Genomic DNA, 21,560 nt, shown 5'->3' with positions numbered 1-21,560 from the left:
AAACAAATATAACACATTCCTTTTAAATATATATAATGGGTATTTAGAGGAGAAGAAAGGGAGAGAGAGAGAGAGAGCGAGAAATCATTGTGCTAACAATATAAATTCAGCTTAAAAGTTTGTTATTAACCATAGTTACAATTTGCAGGGAACTCTTACCAAAGTGACTTTTTGGCGTTTATGCAATTGCTTACATGCATACGACACATCCAGGCGACCGTCCTGCCTTTTTTTTTTTCTTGCCACTTCTAGATGCAGGTAATGGTTTAATAACGTTTTCAAATAGTGAATGAAATATTTAAAATAAATGAAATGTTTATTTACGTCAGATACGTAAACGAAAAATTTAGAACTTTCGCAATAAGATTGTCAGGTAGCATTAACTAGTGTAGCACTCTTAACTTCACTGAGAACTTTATCTTTGTTTGTAGCTAAACTTACTGTTGTTACAGTAAGTTTAGCCTGCGGCCTATCACAATGTTTGATACACCATCGTCATTCAATTTAATCATTTTAATCTTAGTATGTAATATAATAGATTTACGAGTTTTCTTTTCATTGGAAGCAACAGCACCTTACTTTATTTTTTTTTTTTAAATTTTATCTGTCATTATTAACAACAATAAAATAATAAGCAATTTATAATTCATATTCATAGCGAAACAATCACATACACACGACAATAAACAAAACTGCTTATCACATGATTCACTTCGCATTAGGTCGTTCCTATATATATATATAGAAACGACCTAATGCGAAGTGAATCATGTATATATATATATATATATATATATATATACATGATTCACAAAAAAAAAAAAAAAATCAGCTAACGCCTTTTTATTCCCGTATATACAGGGAGTAGGCGAGGCCGTTTTTTTTCCCTATCTAACTTTTTGGAGACTGAGTGGGCAGTTCAATCTCCACTGGTACCCAATCAGAGATAGCTGGCCCAAGGCTATCACTAATTAAGCGGCACGCAGTGAAGACAGACGGCTCTACAGGTACCGCCATCTCGTAGTCCCTAACCCTAACACTCGTATTTAATGTCTGAAGTAATGTGGGTTCTACGGTCGATTTTCTTGAGATTACGGGGCGAAAAACCCGAGTTTCCGGGAGAAAAAACCCGCTTGCCCGTGCCAGAGATCGACTAACTCGGGAACCGGTCGAAAAAAGGCTTAGAAAAATTTCCTCTAGTCGCTGACTAGACTCGAAACCAAGCCTTCCTTCGTGCGGCCATGCGCCGTGGTGTGCAAACGCCACATCCACTGAGCTACACAGTTACACAGGAGATTGTTTGTCTGTTTGCTTACTTTGGAAATGGAGTAAAACCAGTTTTAAAATAGCTTGGTATCTTTAATATTTATTATACCCAAGGTAAAGTACTTTCTACATTTATATCTCCTCCTGAGATTTTTATTTAATAAGGTTAAAACACCTTATGGTAACTTGTTCTGGTAAAATACTTATAAGCTCTGTATTACTAAAATCTTGGTATTTCTAGCCTGGCTCCCACTGATGAGACCTCAATAAAGGTCGAAACCTGTCTGGGTAGTGGCCCCTTGCCTTTAATACAAAATATCATACATCTCCTCCAGGAGATGTGCTTTGCAATAAGGGTAAATATTAAGATTAGTGATCAGAGCTTATTCTACTTTTACCATGAGTTGCCTTGGTGTTGCACTATGTGCAGGATCAGCTAGACTTGCAACACTTGCAAGCGCAAACTTGACTTGTTTGTCTGTTTGCTTACTTGGGAAATGGAGTAAAACCAGGTTTAAAATAGCTTGGTATCTCATTTATTATACCCAAGGTAAAATACTTTCTACATTTATATCTTCTCCTGAGATTTTTATTTAATAAGGTTAAAACACCGTATGGTAACTTGTTCTGGTAAAATACTTATAAGCTCCGTATTACTAAAATCTTGGTATTTCTAGCCTCCCTCCCACTGATGAGACCTCAACAAAGGTCGAAACCGGTGGGGGCTATTATGAGTTCGCTCTCTTAAGGTTTTTGCCTTAAGGGAGCAATTTGAGTCTCCGGGGAAAGTGTTTTCCGACACGGCCCGGTGAGGGGCTTTGTCGGTGAATGCTTTTCTTCGGAATATGAGCGGTTCTGCTCGGTGGTGGGTGGAAGGCCATCACTGAGTAGAGCCAGCGCTGAGATGGAAGGTCTTTCGCCAACAATTGGGTGGTCTAGGGATCGTCCGAATTTTTAGAGACGGCTTTACTTATTCATAAGGTCGAAACCAGTCTGGGTAGTGACCCCTTGCCTTTAATACAAAGCGTCATACATCTCCTCCAGGAGATATGTGCTTTGCATTAAGGGTAAATATTAAGATTAGTGATCAGAGCTTATTCTACTTTTACCATGAGTTGCCTTGGTCTTGCACTACGTGCAGGGTCAGCTAGACTTGCAACACTTGCAGGCGCAAACTTGACTTGTTTTTCTGTTTGCTTACTTGGGAAATGGAGTAAAACCAGGATTAGTTTAAAATAGCTTGGTATCTTTAACATTTATTATACCCAAGGTAAAATACTTTCTACATACATATATATATATATAAACTTTCCATACAGCTTTTACCAACACCCTAGGTTAGGTTTCATTACTAACATTCATTGTCCGCATTTACGGGCATCCAAACCTGATCTGTGTTTCATCATTGAACCTCAACTGGCATCTTCTACGTCTACAGCTCGCCTAAACTTCTCACATTGCATCATGCATAATACCTTTCGTAAGAAAGGGAGAGGGGGGGGGAGATACGCTTCTGTCAGGTCTGACATCCCATGCCGAAAGTTATTAGACCTGCAGTCTCTTGCATACGATCTACTTTGTCTCAAGATTTCTTGTCACTTTTGGTTTCTTCTGCGGACTGTACTGACGTTTTGATTATTTATATCTGAAAGTTTACCTCAAATAATCTAATTACCCACAAAGGGAAATATTTTTCTTTGGAGATTTCAACGTCCGTAATTCGATTGGCTCTCCTACTTTAACTACACAGACCAAGTTGGAAAAGAAGCTGAATTGTTTGCTGTCAATAATGATCAAGCAGAAATCCAGATAATGCTCATCATTCTCCCAACGAACGTTTTCTTACCCATGCAGCCATGCTAACAATACGGTCAACACTTGATGGCTGAAGTTAAAAATTCCAGCTTCTGACTCAGCTTACTAGATCATCAAAAACTATAAGCCATTTGTAAGGGCCAAATGCATTAAGCTTGTTTCCTACGGAAAATATTCATAGCTTTGCTGAGGAAAATACACTTCATTTCTCTTCCCCGTTCACAAAACCTTGTACTACTCAGATAACAAGATTTAAGATCTTCTATGGCCAATGTCATACCTATCGATCCTCTGGCCATTTCCAATTGGGAAAAAGATATTTTAGTTTTAGTGAATTTTAATGCTATCACAACACTGCCTTATTTCCTAGACGATAAACCATGCCTCACTTCTTCAGTTGACACCATTCTCTTCTTGGGTTGACTTTCACATTTAATCCATCCTGATAAAGTCACGGAAACTAAATTATAATGGGAGGAATGGTAAGAATATATATGTAAGAGCGACAATATTATGTAACTGTGTTAATGACGGGAATGTGTATTATCATGGAAATGATTACTAGAAGAGAACGATTTCGAGTTTGTGTTCGGACCCATCAAATGCGTGCAAAAATGTTTGCATATATACGGCACCAAAGAATAGACATATGCAAGTTGTCCAACTGTGTCACGCAGACTACAGATAAGAGTATACAAAAGAACATGCAGGTAGATTATTATGTCTCCACACGAATGCTAGGAGTATCAGAAAAAAAGTAGCTAGAGTTTGCTGCCTTGGTCAATATGTTGGGACCTCAGATTGTAGGTATTAGTGAGACCTGGCTATCAGAATCAGATCCATTAACTGGTATCGAGTGTAAAGGGTAGAGTATTTCCAGGAAGGATAGACAAGATAGGAGAGGGGAGGGGATGTGCTTCAAATTATATCAGATGACTTAAATTCAGTTAATAGATTGTAATATAATACTAGTAACAGTTTTTCATGTGGAACTAAGTTTGAAGCCATCTGGTGTGAGGTGGAATCTAATAAGATTAAATACATAATGGGGTGTTGTTACATACCTGGTGGATCGGTTGCGTGATGAAGAAATGCATCACCAAATAAAGACGATTGGCGCGAAAAGAGTAATCATAATGGAGTTTAATAATCCGAACATTGATTGGGTAGCAGTAAAAATGTTGAATTTATTGAGCTGTTGTGAGACAACTTCCTCAAGCAGCATGTGACAGAAGGAACTCGAAGTCAAAGAATGTTAGATTTTATTATAGTGTCCGAGGGTGTTTCAGTTAAAGACATAATAACTATTCTGCCTCCAGTTGGTGACAGCGATAATGCGGTACTCATTTGGGTAGTGACTAAGTTTATGAATCTTCCATTCAGAAAACGTTACATGCTGAACTACAAAGCAGGAAATTATTATCAACTCAGGAGTATACTGAGTTCAGCGCAATGGTGTCGGTTGCTGGATGGGAAGAATATCGAAAGTGCATGGGAAGCATTTAAAAATACTTAAATGATGCAATATCAGAATGTGTCCCTAGAGTTCGAAGAATAAATAAGGTTAGATTCAAATGGATGTGTAATCTTATCAAGCAAGAGATTCGTAAGAAAACGATGATATGGAAGGAGTGTCGTGTGCATGACGATGTGTCCTTTATGAAAATTATAAGCGCAGGCCAGAAGAATCACAACTGTTGTATGAAAAGCTAAGTCTGAGTATGAAAAGAAACTGACTGCAAACTAAAGATAACCCCAAAGAATTCTATCGACATGCCGCAAATAGAAAGAAAGAAAGAATGAATAAAAGAATAACTCTACTGAATGCAGATGATGTTAGGATGACAGATGTAGAAGAGGTTGTTCAACTAACGAGTGCCCATTTTGCTATCAACATAGTGCATGCAACATTGACTTCACTGCTACCTCTTCACTGAATGAAGAAACTCAGGTATATGAGGAGGAGGTATTACAGCTGTTGCACAAACTGAATAACTATTCAGCAATACGGAACTGATGGGATATCAGCACGGGTGCTTAATAAGAGTGTTCAACTGAACTGGCTATTCCTTTAACCAGGCTCTTTAATATGAGTCTCAGAACAAAGGAAACTCCACAGGAGTGGAAAGGGTGTATGATAATCTCATTGCACAAGACTATCGACCAATCAGTATCCCTGGAGTAGTGGTGAAAACTTTAGAAAAGTTGGTTAGGGCTAGCATTCAGAAATGGGTTGGCAGAGAATCTCTATTTTGAATGAACAGCATGGATTTACTAAGGGAAGGTCATGTTTTTGCAATCTGCTCACATTCTATAATAGTATTACCATTGAGCTAGACATGGGTAATGGATACACCATGATACTTTGGATTTTGCTAAGGCTTTTGACAGAATACAGCATGGAAGACTGTTGCAATAATTGGAGATTATGGATTTGGATTATAGAATATTAGCGTGGATAAGAGGACGACTGACTGACAGATATCAAAAAGTGGTATATGGAGGATGTGAGCTTGGAAGATTTAAGGTAACAAGTGGTATACCACAAGGATCAGCCCTTGGCCCAATCTTATCTAATCTGTACATTAATGAGAGTAGGAGGAATTTGATAGGCGACATATAGCTATTTGGTGATGACGCAAAGGTAGGTATGGTAATCAGGAATGCTGCTGATATGCAGTAATCGTAAAATGATTTCAATAAGCTGGAATTGTGGGCTTGGGAAAATGGATGTCAGTTCAACATCAGTAAATGTAAAGTCATGCACTTTGACATGATTAGATATTCAATATCTTATTACAGTAAAACCCCGTTTTTACGTTCCCGCAATTTACGTCATTTTCCGTTGGTCCCGTCTTAAGGCCTATTCTTACGATGTATTGTTTTCCCGCCATTAACAACTTGATGTGGACGTTATTTCCCGTGATTTGCGTTTTTCATCGGGTGACAACACTGATTTTCGAAATTCCTCTCATTAAAATCGATTTCTGCGGAAATCTGCGCATTTCTGTTCCCAGATGGCGTTGTGTTCGACTGTAGTTTCGCTTCCGCCACTGTAGTGACTTGCACGCTTGCAGCAGTGATGTAGTGATGAGCGATACCTTGAATTTTCCATCACAGTACGAACTAATATTGCAGAATTTCTGCTACGTAATTAGCTTGTGATAGTTGTTTTCACGTTGCAGTGGTGGATGATCCATGTTAGTAACATGGAGAAAAAAAGACAGAAAATGTATTTCGGTAGAAGAAAAGATGGCAATTCTGCGACGTGTAGATTGGCATGCCCGAACACGTGTGCATTTCGCAAAAGATCTCGGACTCTCCGTGTCCATAGTAAAAAAATAGGTCAAGCATTGAACTGAATGCAAAGCAATCTGGCGCTGTGTCAAAAAACGAAAATATATCTGGACATCGACATACGATGAACTGGATAAACTTGTGCGGAGTGGTTTGTTTCTACGCGAGCGTCGGGTATTCCACTCGATTGTACTATACTACGAGCGAAAGCCCTTTAATTTGCTGCGAGGTTGGGGATTAATGGTTTTACTGCGTCAAATGGATGAATTGATCGTTTCAAGACTCGTCACAATATTGTGTATAATCAAGTGTGTGGTGAAAGTAATAGTGTTGAGGGGAAACTGCAAACCAGTGGAAACATGAACTAAAGACTATTATTCAGGACTACGAACCGAAAACTATTTTCAATGTTGATGAAACTGAGCTCTTTTATAACATTCTGCCAAGTAAAACATTGTGTTTTAAAGGAGAGAAGTGTGACGGTGGAAAACTCAGCAAGCAGAAGGTAACTGTTTTGATCATGGTCAACGGATCAGAAAAATTACCTCCACTGATAACTGGTAAATTTAAAAAGCAAAGGTGTTTTAAGAACCTAAAAAATCTGCTTACGTATGATGCCAACAGCACACTATGGATGACCAGCAGCATCTTCACATCCACCATGCATGCTCTGGATGCCAAAATGGGGGCAAATCACCACAAAATACTACTACTGCTAGACAAATGTCTTGCGCACCCTGAAGATATGAAGCTCAGAAACATTAGATTAATGGTCTTTCCCCCTAATTGTACAAGTGAGCTTCAGCCATTAGATCTGAGCATCATCCATGCATTTAAATGGAAATATAGAAAAATGCTGGCTGAAAAAAGCTGTGCTTATGCATGATAATGGTATGGATCCAAAACAAATGACCATATCAATCCTTGGTACCATGCATTATGTGGCCAAAGCATGGTTGCGTGTTACTCCTGAAACCATATCCAACTGTTTCTAGAAGGCAGGAGTTACAACTGTGGAAGAGGAGGAACTACAGGAGGAAGAAGAAGATATGTCAGAGCCCAACAACTGGTATGTGATGGAGGAGTCTTCCTCATTTCAAGATTATAATGATGTTGATGATGGTACGATCACATAGACAGTACCAAGTGTAGAAGACATCCTTTCCAACCACCTTGGTGAAGAAGAAGAGGAATAAGAAGTTGAACAAGACTGTGAAGTAAAGAAGCAATGGAAACTATCTCTGTTTCGCGGCGGTATATTGCAAGTGCATTAGGAGACGATGGGGCATTTAATGCCTTATACACTGTGGAGAGGCAGGTGGAACTTATAAGAGTGCAGAAAAAACAAAAACAATCAACGATTAAAGATTTTTTTAAATAGATAAATATAAGTAATTGTAAATGCATTTATTTTCAGTTACTAAATTTTGTAATCTAGTATGTAGAGTCACATACAAACAGTAAGTCATCTTTTAGCCTTTGTTTAATGTTTGCTTACATTTCCTACTATTTACACTTTTTTCCATCAGTCCCCAGGAAAGTGTAAAAAAGGGGTTTTACTGTATATTGTTGGGATTATGCTAGAAGAAAACTGATCAGGCTAGGGAATTTGGAGTGTTAATGGAGAGGAAGTTGAAGTTAAGGGGCCCAAGTAGAAGATTGCAAATACAACTCAAAAGATAATTGCAATGTGCTGAACGTTGACATGTAAAGATAAGAGCAGGCCTGGTCCCCTGGTTTCCGTTGTGATTCTGATACAGTGGAGAGAGAGAGAGAGAGAGAGAGAGAGAGAGAGAGAGAGAATGCAATGAAAAGTGTTAAAAATGATATCCGGGATTGTGGAATACTGATTACGAAGACAGATGAGAATTTGTAGACTGCAGACACTAGTAAACAGGAGAAGGAGGGGATTGATAAGATTGAGACTTGCAAACATTTGAAAGGATCATACAGTTGATGGACTTTTTTATTTTATGGAGGCGAACAAAGAATAAGAGTGTGTAATTGGGATGGATTGCCATTGGATGTTGTGTGTGCAAGCATTGTGAACGAATTCAAGAGAACAAATATGATAGCTGGTGCGTGTAGTATGTGGCCTTCCTTAATGAGTCCCTTACTTCCTGGAGGTCTCCCTTAATAATAATAAAAATCCCAAATCTACGCTACCTTAGAATATGTTCTCACATCTGGATTAATCCAAAAAAACCTCTCTCATAATGCTAGATTGTGCAAAGAAAGCTATTCGTTTAAGAAATAACCCCCCCTCCTCCCTCTCACACCTACTTCCTCGCCTTCCCACAGAATTTTTTTCTGTAGGCCATGGGAACTGTTCCATTAAACTGGCCATTCCTACACTTTCCTCTAATCGTGTAAAGAACACGGGCAAATGTTGTCAACATCTATATACAGTTCATCTCTAGACTCATCCAACGTACTTCTCACCCTATTTCTTTCATTCCATATACATCTTTCCTTTAGAACCGCCTATCCCAACGCATATAACCTCTAACTCTCAACATATTTTTGTCTTTTCTCTAGTCATTTGTGTATACAATTCACTGTCGTGTTGTATATGATATATATATATATGATGATAAACAGCCTATTTTTCTACCTACTGCAGGGTGAAGGTCTCTCCCATTGAGGGAGGTTTGGGTCTACTTTGTCCTATTCCCATGGTGACCCAATCCATATTGAGAGAGTGTATCTATACTTGGGTGAATGAATGTATGAAGGTGGAAAACAATCACAAACATCCATGCCTAAGCGGGATTCGAACCCGCAGCCTCTTGGCTGGAGAGCAGCCAATATATATATATATATATATATATATATTGTAATGTAAAAACACAGCCCCCTAGGGTATGTAATGCTGTAATTAAATTATGAGGAGAGGTCACTACCCAGACTAGTTTCAACCTTTTTTGAGGTCTCATCAGTGAGTAGGTAGACCTGGAAGATAACAAGGTTTAAGTGAAATCCAAGTGGTTACTTACACTTGGATTTGCCGATAGTTTTTCGGTATGAAACTCATATATCTTAGTCCTAGTTCTTAGAGTTTCGCTTTCTGGCAGGTAAACATCAAACGATTTGTATCCCCTTCATTATTATTAAGGTTGCCAGAAAAATAGCCGTTTGGCTTTCAGTCTATGTTATAATATACAGGCACACCTTTATGGCATTCGTATAGTGAAGGTATGTAAGTTCTTTTCACTTAAACCTTGTTATCTTCCAGGTCTACCTACTCACTGATGAGACCTCAAAAAAAAAAAAAAGGTTGAAACCGGTCTGGGTAATGACCTCTCCTCATAATGTAATTACAGCATTTCATCCCCTAGGGGCTGTGTTTTTACATTATGAGAAAGTATATTATGAGAAAATATCAAGGATAGTGAGGGAGCTTGCTCCACCTTTGATACGAGCTGCTTTGGTGTTGTACTACCAAGTGGTTACTTACACTTGGATTTGCCGATAGTTTTTCGGTATGAAACTCATAGATCTTAGAGTTTCGCTTACTGGCAGGTAAACATCAAAGGATTTGTATCCCCTTCATTATTATTAAAGGCTGTTATGATGAAGGCTGTTACAAGTCGTGTTTTTATATTAAAACATTTTTACTTAAATCTCGGTTCTAGTCATTCAATTCTTTTTAATATATATATATATATATATATATATATATATATATATATATATATATATATATATAATTACAACCCAGAATGGAATGAATGTAGTTAATAGAATATACCCAAAAATGTCGAGTTGAATTAGTAAAGAATTAGAACCCGAGTACAAAACAGATGAATAAGCGGATAATACACAAGACAGGTTAATGAGAGATTAATTACATTGATGAGTGTTATAAGTGTAACAAACTGAATCTTATATCGAAAAGAAAAAAAATATAAGAGGAAAGGTATTCATTTCATATGGCGTGGAAAAAACGACACTGTAACGACTGCATGTGTGTGTGCGTTTAACCAATTTGTACTGGAGGTTTGCTTTGTGCCAAAAATGATGTTCCATTTGACATTTTGCATATGTCAGATTATCTGTGTAACACTGCGTCAGATAATGCGCCTTGGACATCGGTTTCCTGGAAGATTTCAATCTAAATGTCAAAGTCGTATTTCTGCTACGTAATTATCTCTTCTTTCCATGAGAAGAGTCATAAAGTTATTCATAATTTATTACATCCGCAGAAAGTTTTGTCAGGAAGCATAAATCAACGAATGGGAACAATACTACCCTCAAGGATTTAAGGAAAAGTTAAGTTTTTTATGCCGTAATTAAGAGCACGGAGAATCGTGAAGTGAGACTAAAAGCACAAACACGAATCTTATCTGGACGGATGCCCAAAAACGTTTTCCTTGAAGATTTCTATCTAAATGTCAAAGTCGTATTTCTGCTACGTAATTATCTCTTCTTTCCATGAGAAGAGTCATAAGGTTATTCAAAATTTATTACGCCAGAAGATTTGTTATGAGGCATAAATCAACTAATGGGAACAATACTACACTCAAGGCGTTCAGGAAAAGTTATGTTCTTTATGCCATAATAAAGAGCATGGAGAATCGTGAAGTGAGGCAAAAAAGCACAAACACGAATCGTGTCCGTAAAAAAGAAAACTATGTGTCCTGAATCACAGCCATTGGCCTGCAACCTATAAAAATCATGAGAAGTAAGTAGATACAGTGATTGTTGTCCCCTAAGCACTGAAGAATTTATAAAAAAATATACGCACAACTCATGCTTTACTGGTTAATTTCAACTCTTTATGATTTTTAATGTAGTCTCATTAAATGCTTTTAAGAGTATATATATATATATATATATATATATATATATATATATATATATATATATACTTTTATTCGACATGCTGGTTGATAAAAATGATTCACGAACATCCTAAAACATCATAGTAATTCAACTCATAGTATTTCTATTAAACCTGTGGAAACCTCGTTAAGAGTTCCAAGCATCGGAATTCGTTCATCAGGATTGTTTCCTCTAATTATACCGTTGATCGTTTCTATATTAGGCTGCAGGGATTTCCATACTACCCATCGAGAATCCATTGGTTAACATTTTGGTTACAGGAAAATTCATCGAATGAACAATTCATCGAAAGACAATTCATCGAAAATGCAATTCATCGAAAAACAATTCGCCGAAAATTTTAAATTTTCGATAATGTTATCGAATCCATTTAGAACAAAAACTGAACCATGCAGACAGCTTCTTGTACCAACAACTACTACTAAGTCATTTAAGTCAGAGAGTTTTGTAATACAGTACAGAATTTATTTGGACACACTATTTCTTTGTCGCCCCGAATATAGCTGAACTGAAAACTGGAACGGTTCGACATTTTCTTGTAAAAGTTTCAAATAGCGAATCTGAGTAAAATTCATCCCATAATAATTGCTGTATTGAAGTCGCATATTACTACTAGCAACAATAATAATAATGAAGCCCGCATAGTTCAATCGGTAAAAGCGAAGCCGTTTAGTTAGAAAGACCTGGGTAGTTGGATCCCATTTACGCATAATTTTTATCAGTTCTGTTCTCCTAAAGGTAAGTTAGCAGGCATAATATAGATACGGCTGGACTTTTCTTCCGGAAACAGGCAAATCAGTCCCATGAACAGACATGAAAGAGTTATCGGACAAAAAAGACTATAAGAACCATATTGTTCTATATTTTTTCCCTGTGAAAGTAGAATTGTAATCTCCTTATTCACGGTTCAGGTTTTGTTCTAAATGGATCAATATTCTCATAACATTTTCGAAAATTTTAAATTTTCGGTGAACTGTTTTTTCGATGAATTGCATTTGCGGCGAATTGTCGTTTGATGAATTGCCTTTTCGATGAATTGTCTTTTCGATGAACTCTTCGGATACCAACATTTTTGTTTACTGAGAGGAATGTGGAGGCATTCATATTGCTTGTAATTTGAGATGCAAATTACCTTGAGATGCAAATTCAAGAGGAAATGGAATGGCGGTAGGGGAGTAAGGGGAGTAAGGATTTTCTAGCTTTGGCTTATCTTCCTTGATGTTTGTTAGTAGATCAGCACTTCTTGACTGTTCTTGGCATCATCACTGGGTCAACTACCTCGTCAATAACCTTTGAAAGAAGAAAAATCTTATTAAAGAAAAAAATATATCGTCTTATATATTCATCTTTCCAGGTAATCACAACAACTGTAGGAAGCAGGAGAAACAGCTTCATGAAGTTTGACTGCATGATGATGTGCTCGTGGGAATCAGCACTAAGTAGTTTTTAATTGCAAGTATCATCGTTGACAATCATCTTATCAATAACCTTTAAACTAAAATGTTATAGCAGTGAAAATAATGTCTTTTTATAATAAATTATATAATTAACAGATATCCAACTCTTTCGCGTTTGGGTCGTCTGTTGTTTCTCTGTAACATTCGTGGTACCAGTGCACTATATGTTTACCAACCTCTCGTAGATGGGTTCCCCATAAATAAATAAACAATCAATCAAACAAACAAACAAAAAACATCCGTGTCTTCTCAACCCCTTGCTATACTGGAAGATGTTTCAGTTTTGTTTTTTGTTTTTTTTTGCAAATGTTTTATATTTGTATGATCGCAAATGAGTGCCATCCGTACCCTGTACCATCAGATATGTACAAAAATGATAATTTACTCCGCATACCTATTTTAATGCTAGAAATAAACCAGCTCAGTTATTTTAAAAGATATCCTCGTTCTTACTTACCTTCCTACTTTCTAGAGGAGCAACTTCGAACCGAGTGACATATTTTATTTTAATAATAGAAGGCACAGTTGTATCTCAGAAGAGAATAATTCATCTATTTTTAACTACATTTTTAAGCTCTAATATCTCTCTCTCTCGTCTAAAATCACACTTTCTGTTCTAACAAACAAACCACAAAACATTAAAATCTTGTTTAAAAATGTTCTTCACATCTGGAAAAGCGTCAATAATGACAGCTTTATATCTACGAGAGGATCAATGATTTATAATTAAATTAACGTAAATTGTTTAGTAAATTTTATCTTTTTGTGCTTATTGTAACTTGATGTGATGTAAAAATTCGTACTTATTAGATGTGTAATTTTTTTTATTAATGCGATTCAGAAACAGCAGAGGTGTGTCAAGGATTCTCTTTTAGTCAATACCAAATACGAGGGTCATTTCAAAAGTTCTGCACGCAGTGGGAATGCATGGCCAGTAGGATGATGTAATAGCAACCATAGTCAAGGCAGTTTGTAAGCCAGACTCTGAATAAAACGAAAAAGGAGGTTATGTTGAAGGTTTCTAAATGCATTTTGTTAAAGAAATGTTTATTTAGCAACAAAGGTATAGTGAGTGCAAGACTTCAAAATGACCTCCTTAAATGACAGCAGCAAAAAAAAAAAAAAAGCTGAAGTAAATTATATTAATGAAACAAAAATTTCAAAACCATCTGTATTATTCGTAAATCCCCACCCCTTCCCTGACAAACTAAAGCCTGAATTCGCTACTGCTGGTGTGTTATCCTTGACACGCATGTATTTGAGTAATGACAGACAATCTAATTAACCATACTTCTATAAGATAATCTTCAGTGTCGACATTCTATTTGTGTCAATTTGTTAAACTGCGCTGACCCATTATCAGTGTGTGTGTGTGTAGGGGGATGCGAATGTACACAGTTCTACAACAGGAAATAGCGCAAGGTGTTTCTTCATGATCGCAAAAAAGTTCCTATTTTTTTAAGTAGATCGTTGGCAGACATAAGCCAGAAAACACACACACATAGTTAACTATTCTATGAAGGGATAACTATGCTGTGCATGACGAGGAATTAACGTCACAGTTATTCATGACGTTCACAAACATATAAATTTTGCCCAAACCAGTGGTTTGCGAAATGATTCAGTACACTCTCCTCTCAGTCAGGAATAAGCAGTGAATTGCATACTGTCTCCATCATGCCAGATCTAAAAGGCAAAGTCGTTTTGATAACAGGTAAGAATCGATTTCTCTTTATTTCTTCTTAACTACAACTTATTAATTTATTCATCCTGAATTCTGAATTATAATAAAATATTCTCGAAAACCTCCACATAGCCATTGGTATTGACCTGAGGTTGAATCCAGTCTGAGATGCTAGAACCTCTATAGGACTTTTCAATTAATGTGAGCGACAGGCTTTTCTTCCTGAAACAAGATGTACCCCTCCCCCCACCGACTTTGCAAAACAAACCGTCAGACAAACACTATCAATCCCACATGAATGTCTGTGCAAATCTTTAGTTAGGAAATCTTTAGTTAGGAAATCTTTAGTTAGGCTACAAAAATTATCTTTGGATTATTTTTGTAGCCCCATGTGACACCACAACCCTTATTGGAAGCCTAAAAAGTTGAAAACAGAACAGCTTAGTATTTAGGGTTCGTTTACTGTCTGCCGTTTTCGCACAGTGCAGTAACATCAACAACCACGAAAACTTGGTGAGAGGTGGATATTTAATGATTATCCTAAATATCTTAATTACAAACATGAAATCCGTTCTTGGTCTTCGACGTTGTTGTGAATGCATAGGTAACGATGTTAATCACACTTGAAATTTTCAGTTATATTTATTCATTTATTAACTGTTTTTCATTTAATTGCACTTATTTGCTTATCAGCAAGTTTGGCATACAGCAATGTGAAATATTTGCATTATTATTAAACCAAATTCCAACGAGATTCACAGACTTATTATGCTGAAATTAAACAAGAATCTTTATACTGAACTCAAGACTCACCCATCAACTACAGCAATTATCACCGATTGTCCTCGAAGGATCGTCGTTCATTTTCTTCGATTTGCTTTATCTAGATCTATTCATCATACACACAACTTCAATTTGTTTAAAGAGCTGATTATCCCAGTTAAAATACTTGATTACTTGATCTTAAAGAGCATGCAAATATCGGGGAGGGGGAATAGTTTGGAAAGCAGCTTTAGTGTATCATCTAGTAAAAAAAGTAGTAAAAAAAGAGACGACACATCATAACTTACTAAGCGATCCTTTTCCTCTAATTGATGGTTCTGTATAGCGGTTTTAATGAATCTCTTAGTAAGCTTTGATGTGTCGTCTCTTTTCACTAACGTTTCAGTGCACGATACGCTAAAACTACTTCCCAAAATACACTTCCCCCGATCATTGCATACTCTTTAAGGCAGTGCCTTAAAGAGTATGCAAAATTTAAAATGCACTTTAAATCAGTGTATTTAAATTAGAATAACCGGCTCTTTAAACAAATTGAAGGTATAACAATGGACTCTCCACTTTCACCACCCCATCGCTAACTTATATATGGAATCGTTTGAAATGCTGGCAATTAATTCAGCAACCCTCTCCCCTCAAGTTCAAGGTATGGATGAGGCATACAGACGATGTCTTTGTCATTTGGCACATGACCTACAAGCTGTTTTCCAAATTTTTTTACGATTCAATCTATCAGGAGGCCTCTCCATCCAAACAGGCAGATACTCATGTGCTACTTCACATCACTATCCTGTTCAAAAAATTAAATTGGAATATTCAAAACCTTAGTCTCCAGGGCAGAGCGAATTTCATCCTCAAGGGGAATAATGAATCTGGAACAAGAGGTCTATTTACACTTTTTAACAGAATGGTTACAATAACAAAAACTCTCACTAAACTTCTAAAAAAGGACATCCCCTTAACCTGACTACTTACACCATATCCTTACATTATAATGATCACAGGTGCAAAGATAAACCGGTCTTGCTCTTGAAAAAACACGAAATCAGAACAGTTTACAAATCTCTAGGCAAAGTCTCCAATTTCTTCAGGTCTTTTCTCCTTTCCGTGTGCCTCCAGCATCCTCAGTCAATTTGGAATTCAGTATTTTGGACAAACAGTACAGACCACCATTACCAGAAGAAAAGAACATAAAAAATATATAATCAATAGGGACAACCAAACAAGTGGACTATCCCAACATACCTTTTATATGAAGAGCACTTAATTACGTGGGAAAAAAAGCAAAGCTACTACATTGATCACGGTTTAAATTACAGAGACTATTCCCAGAAGTGCTACAAAACCCGTTGAATTGTAACAGAAATGATGTTACTGCATAAAGTTTGGCGCACCCCCCGCGGAGAGTTGGGTCGGAAATAAAAAAAAAAAAGACGCGATCAAAGATTAGAAAGAACAGATATGAGACCACACAGTTCTCAGAAAAATTACGGAACTGAACAGACGTCTTTGCAGGCGTAGACTTCTGTGACTAATTTTTTGAAAAGATATATTTCGGCGATTACACCACATTTTTTTATTCAGTTATTCAGTTATTTAAACAAGAGAATTAATAAATACAAATCATAACCGCCTGGCTATTCATAAAACTCAAATAACAGAATGCAGATATATAACGTTATTGACGTTGAACAATACTGGATGATGTCACGTGTTCTTGTTCTCGTTCATACAGTCCGAGCTCAGATTGAGGTAGATTTTTTATTAGAGCTGACCACACTTGATGAAGAATTAAACCTTGATTTTTATTGCATTGGGTTGGGTTTTTTAGCATATTAGCAGCTTCTTTAAATTTCCTTATATAACTGTTGTTTTCTATGTATGACATCGTGTCCAGTGGTAGTGGTATGGAAAGTAAGACCTGCTTTTTGTTCTCTTTTGTATTGTACGTCTTTTTGGTGTTCAGCCATGCGTATTTCTCCAGATCTTCCTTCAGATCTGTCCTACGTAGCAATTCCCGCAAGAGCAATGGATTTTGTAGACTCCTGGTTTTTTAAGAGGATGATGAGGTGGTTTTGGTGGATGTAGGAATCTTGAGATTTTTTCCATAGGAAGGAAGGCTACTTTTATGTTGTGTTTGTTCATTAATTTGGCTAGCTTATCTGTAACATTTTTGATATAAGGAAGCGAGATTGCGTTTTTGTAATCCTGTTTTATTGTGTTGTTAGCTGGAGGCATTTTGAGGATTCTCTTGATGGTTTTTGTTTCATATTCATTCTGTTGGAGGATTTGTGTTAAGTATTTTAGTTCTTCATTACATCTTTCTTGTGTGCTGGAGATATTGTATGCTCTGTCTCGAAGAGTTTTAATTAAGCTTATTTTTTGTGAAGGATGGTGGTGTGAGGTTGCATTTAGAAATCTTCTAGTGTTTGTCGGCTTCCTATATACTGAGGAGAGTTTACTTTCTTCATTAACTTCTAATAGAATATCCAGAAAAGGAAGTTTTTTTTTATTTTTTTCTTGTTCTAAAGTGAATTTTATGGTGTTGTGCAAATTGTTGAGATAATCTTTGAAATTGATAAGTTCACCTGTTGTTCCACTGAATATGATGAAACTATCGTCCACATAGCGTAGCCATATTTTTGATTTTTTATGGTAATTCTTAAGAGCATTGTTTTCAAAATTTTCCATAAATAGGTTTGCTAATATCGGTGATAATGATGAACCCATGGCCAGTCCTTCTTTTTGTTCCCAGATTCTATCTTTATAGGTGAAAAAAGTATTGTTTATACAATGTTTAAAAAGATTCAAGATGTCCGGAGGGTAGAGGTCTTCTAGGAGATTCAAAATTTCTTGTCTCGGGACGTTTGTAAACAAGCTGATAATGTCGAGACTTGCTAAGATGTCTGTTCGACAAATATGTATATCTTTCACTTTTTCTATGAAATGTTTACTATTTTTTATGAAGGAAGATGTTTTTCCTATATGTTGTGAGATCATGTTGGTGAGGTATTTCGCCAAGTTGGAAGCCGGTGAATCCCTTCCATCTACTATTGGTCTTAAAGGTATATCTGTCTTATGGATCTTTGGAACACCATATATTCTTGGTATCAAAGGATGTTTTGATTGTAAGTATTTTTTAAGTTCTTCCGTCCAGAGAGGCAGTTTTTTTATATTAGATGATTTGTTTTTTTTGTGTGTGTAGGCCAAGTCGGGTCTCTGTCTATGGGTTTGTAGGTGTTAGTATCTTCCAGGAGACTTTTCATTTTGTTATCATATTCTGTAGCATTTAAAACGACAGTTGCGTTGCCTTTATCTGCTTTTATTATGACAATATTTTTGTCATCCTTTAACTTTTTAAGGCAAATGTATTCATGGTAAGGTAGGTTCCTACGAGGTAATCTGCTTTTTAATAGTAAAGCTGTACTTTCTATACGGATAAGATCTGCCGTGTTGTCCGTGTATTGGTGTAATCGCCGAAATATATCTTTTGAACAGACGTCATCAATAGCAGAATCAATCAGAATATGACAATTTTTGCTTACAAGAATGTGTCAGCAGGGCTAATCAAAGATGGTATGGTCACTTAAACTGAATGGGAGAAGCAAGCGTAAGCAGAGCATGCGATGGGCTGTTTTTGTGGAATAAAAAGCAAATCGAAAATTTATTAAAAGTTGGGAGCAGTCATGAGTGGAATGTATGCTCCAGCAGAGGACAGAGCAATTACAAGTCGAAGATAAGTATAGAACTATTTTGAGAAATTAAGAGAAATAATGGAGGCGTTGGTGGAAGGATCGTAGATCTAAACGTTGAGCCTTGGGTGAGGATGTAGAGAATGACAACTGTAAAAGATTGATTACATTGCGGAAATTCCAATAATGTATGAGATGAATTCGTACTCCCAGCATAAAGATATCCTGATTTACTGTATACAACAGGTTTAAGATCGCGACCATTTGACTACAAGATGTAGAGATACTGTATTGCAAAAGATGTGCGAGTAGTGAGCGGTAAAAATGTGGCAGAGACCACTGCTTATTGAGTGGACCGATAGTTGGGCCTAAAAGTGTTTCAAGGACGCATGAACAGGATGGCGATATCAGGTTGGATGAACCTCGGTATATGGTCAGTCTTCTTCAAGATGTGAATGGCAGCAGATTGTATGAAAGCAGAGTCAATCTCAGATTATGATACCTTTTTCATAATCTGAGATTGATTATGATCTAAGGAATTTTAATTGCAGGTAAAGCAGAGTGGATGACTATTACGGAGAAGAAGAAAGCGTATAAAGACTGCTTAAATATAGTAGATAAGAATATTGGGAAAACTATCACGTTATTTAGAGTAAAGTAGAAAACAATGTACCAAAACATAAGTAAGAATCTTGGAAGAGAATTTATTTTGAGATTTACCAATCGTTGGAGTATAATTGGTTAGGTCAGGCATGGAAGACCATCATGCGCATGAGAATATCGTAGAACACATCCACTGACGTTGGTGCCAATGACAGCTGGAAGAAACATTTTAAGGTTCTGCTGAGGATAAGACGGAATATCTATATACAGAGAGACACGGGTGGTCATTTGTAGGTATAGGAATTGATAGATCTTTTTCTGGAAGATGAGGTGCAGGATGCATTGGCAAGATCGCAGAATGGAAAGAGAGCTGGCTACGGGCTATGGAATTATTGCAGTGACCATTACTAAGGATTAAAACAAGAATGTTAAATCAAGTTCAAAAAGATGACACGGCTTCTGATGACTCCGGTGTAACTCATATTTTTAAGAAGGGTAATAGGAACGACCTCTCTCTCTCTCTCTCTCTTTCTCAAATTACAGCGGTATTAATGTGATGTCTCAATCAGTAGGTTATTGAGTCAAATTTTATGTACAAGGTTAGAAAGAGTATTGCGTTTTGTGTGCGTCAGAAGATTAAGCTGGCTTTTCTGCTGAAAGTTTCTATATTGATAATATCTTCTTCTATATCTTGAGAGATAGTACAAAGCAAGAATGTTTTGACTTTTTTGGTCTTTAAAAAGGCGAAAAATGGAAACTTAGGCCTTTTTAAAGACTTACGATTCAATTCCCATTACTACATTCTGGGAATCGATGCGAAGTATGAATATGAAAGAATCGATTATCAATCTGATTAAGAAAATATTTAAAGCTGCAGAGCAGCCTTTAAAACTGGAGGAGGGCATCGGCTGAATTTGTAACACCTGACGGCTTGAGACAAGGATGTGGAATGTCACCGAACCTATTTAAGATTTCTGTTGATTCAAAAGCTACGAAATTGGAGAATGGAGACAACATCATTCATTTACTACTGTTTCCCAAAAAACAAATTATAGTTGCTCATGCTCGGGATGACAGTAACTGCATGATGAGGAAACTGGTTGAGGTTTACAGCATGGGAGGATTGAAAGTTTATTTTATGAAGTTCTAAATCTCTAACTTCTCCACACACCACCAAATATTGGTGGTGTGTGGAGAAGTTAGAGATTTAGAACTCGCAGATGACAAAGTCAAAGCAGTAGATCATCTTAAGGACTTGGAATCTACGATCTATTATTCATAAGTTTGGTAACGAGTAAGAAAGATGTAGATGATCATGTCAAGCAGGTCCAGCAACTGAATGGAGTGATGGGAAGTCGATATATTTAACAGGAAAAAAGATCATATTCCAAAATGTATTAGCATGCGTTTTGACATGTATGGGAAGAAGGAGGGATGAACATTGAATTAAATCAGAAAAGACGTATAACAGCTGTAGAGATGGATTGTTTACTGCAAAATATACATCCATCGCGCTTTCAAAGAATTCGAAATGAGATCATCGAGAGATTGAATTTGTGAGAAAGTGTGAACCGCTTGTAACGTCGATCTTCTTCTTAGTGGTGACCATGTGATCACTTTCTTAAGCAATCTTTCCTGTGGTAACCGTTAAACATGTCAGTATCAACGTAAAGATCGACCAATGTAAAGGCTTGGACCTAAGTGGAAAAGCGGAGTTTTGGATCCAATGCGTGCCTGAGGGTTGCAAAATTGTTCCTGGGATGACAGTTGAAAGGGAACTGCTAAAAACAATAGCTAATTAGTAGAGACGCATTTAAAATTACGTAAAATAGGTAACTGGGCATGTTCTTTGTCCGGTTTGCCTTTTGAAAATTTTCAGTTGAAAAAAATCCTATAAAGGTTCTCAGCATCCTAGATGAGAGTTAAATTCAAATTTTTTCAACCAAAGGGCATCACCGTCAATACTTACTCAGCTAAGAAGGCTCAAATTTGTGATATACTTGGTTGGATTCTTACACGGGAACCACACACACACACACACACACACACACACACACACACACACAAATTAGGAGAAAATTCTTAGAACAGTAAACGGAGGGTAGAACATCTGGGAATAGA

Source organism: Typopeltis vanoorti, chromosome 11 (genome assembly GCF_054136105.1).
Source record: "Typopeltis vanoorti isolate ZY-2024b chromosome 11, IOZ_Tvanoo_1.0, whole genome shotgun sequence".
Classification (NCBI taxonomy): Eukaryota; Metazoa; Arthropoda; class Arachnida; order Uropygi; family Thelyphonidae; genus Typopeltis; species Typopeltis vanoorti.
The sequence above is the reverse complement of the archived record's forward strand: the minus strand, read 5'-3'. Positions refer to the sequence as shown.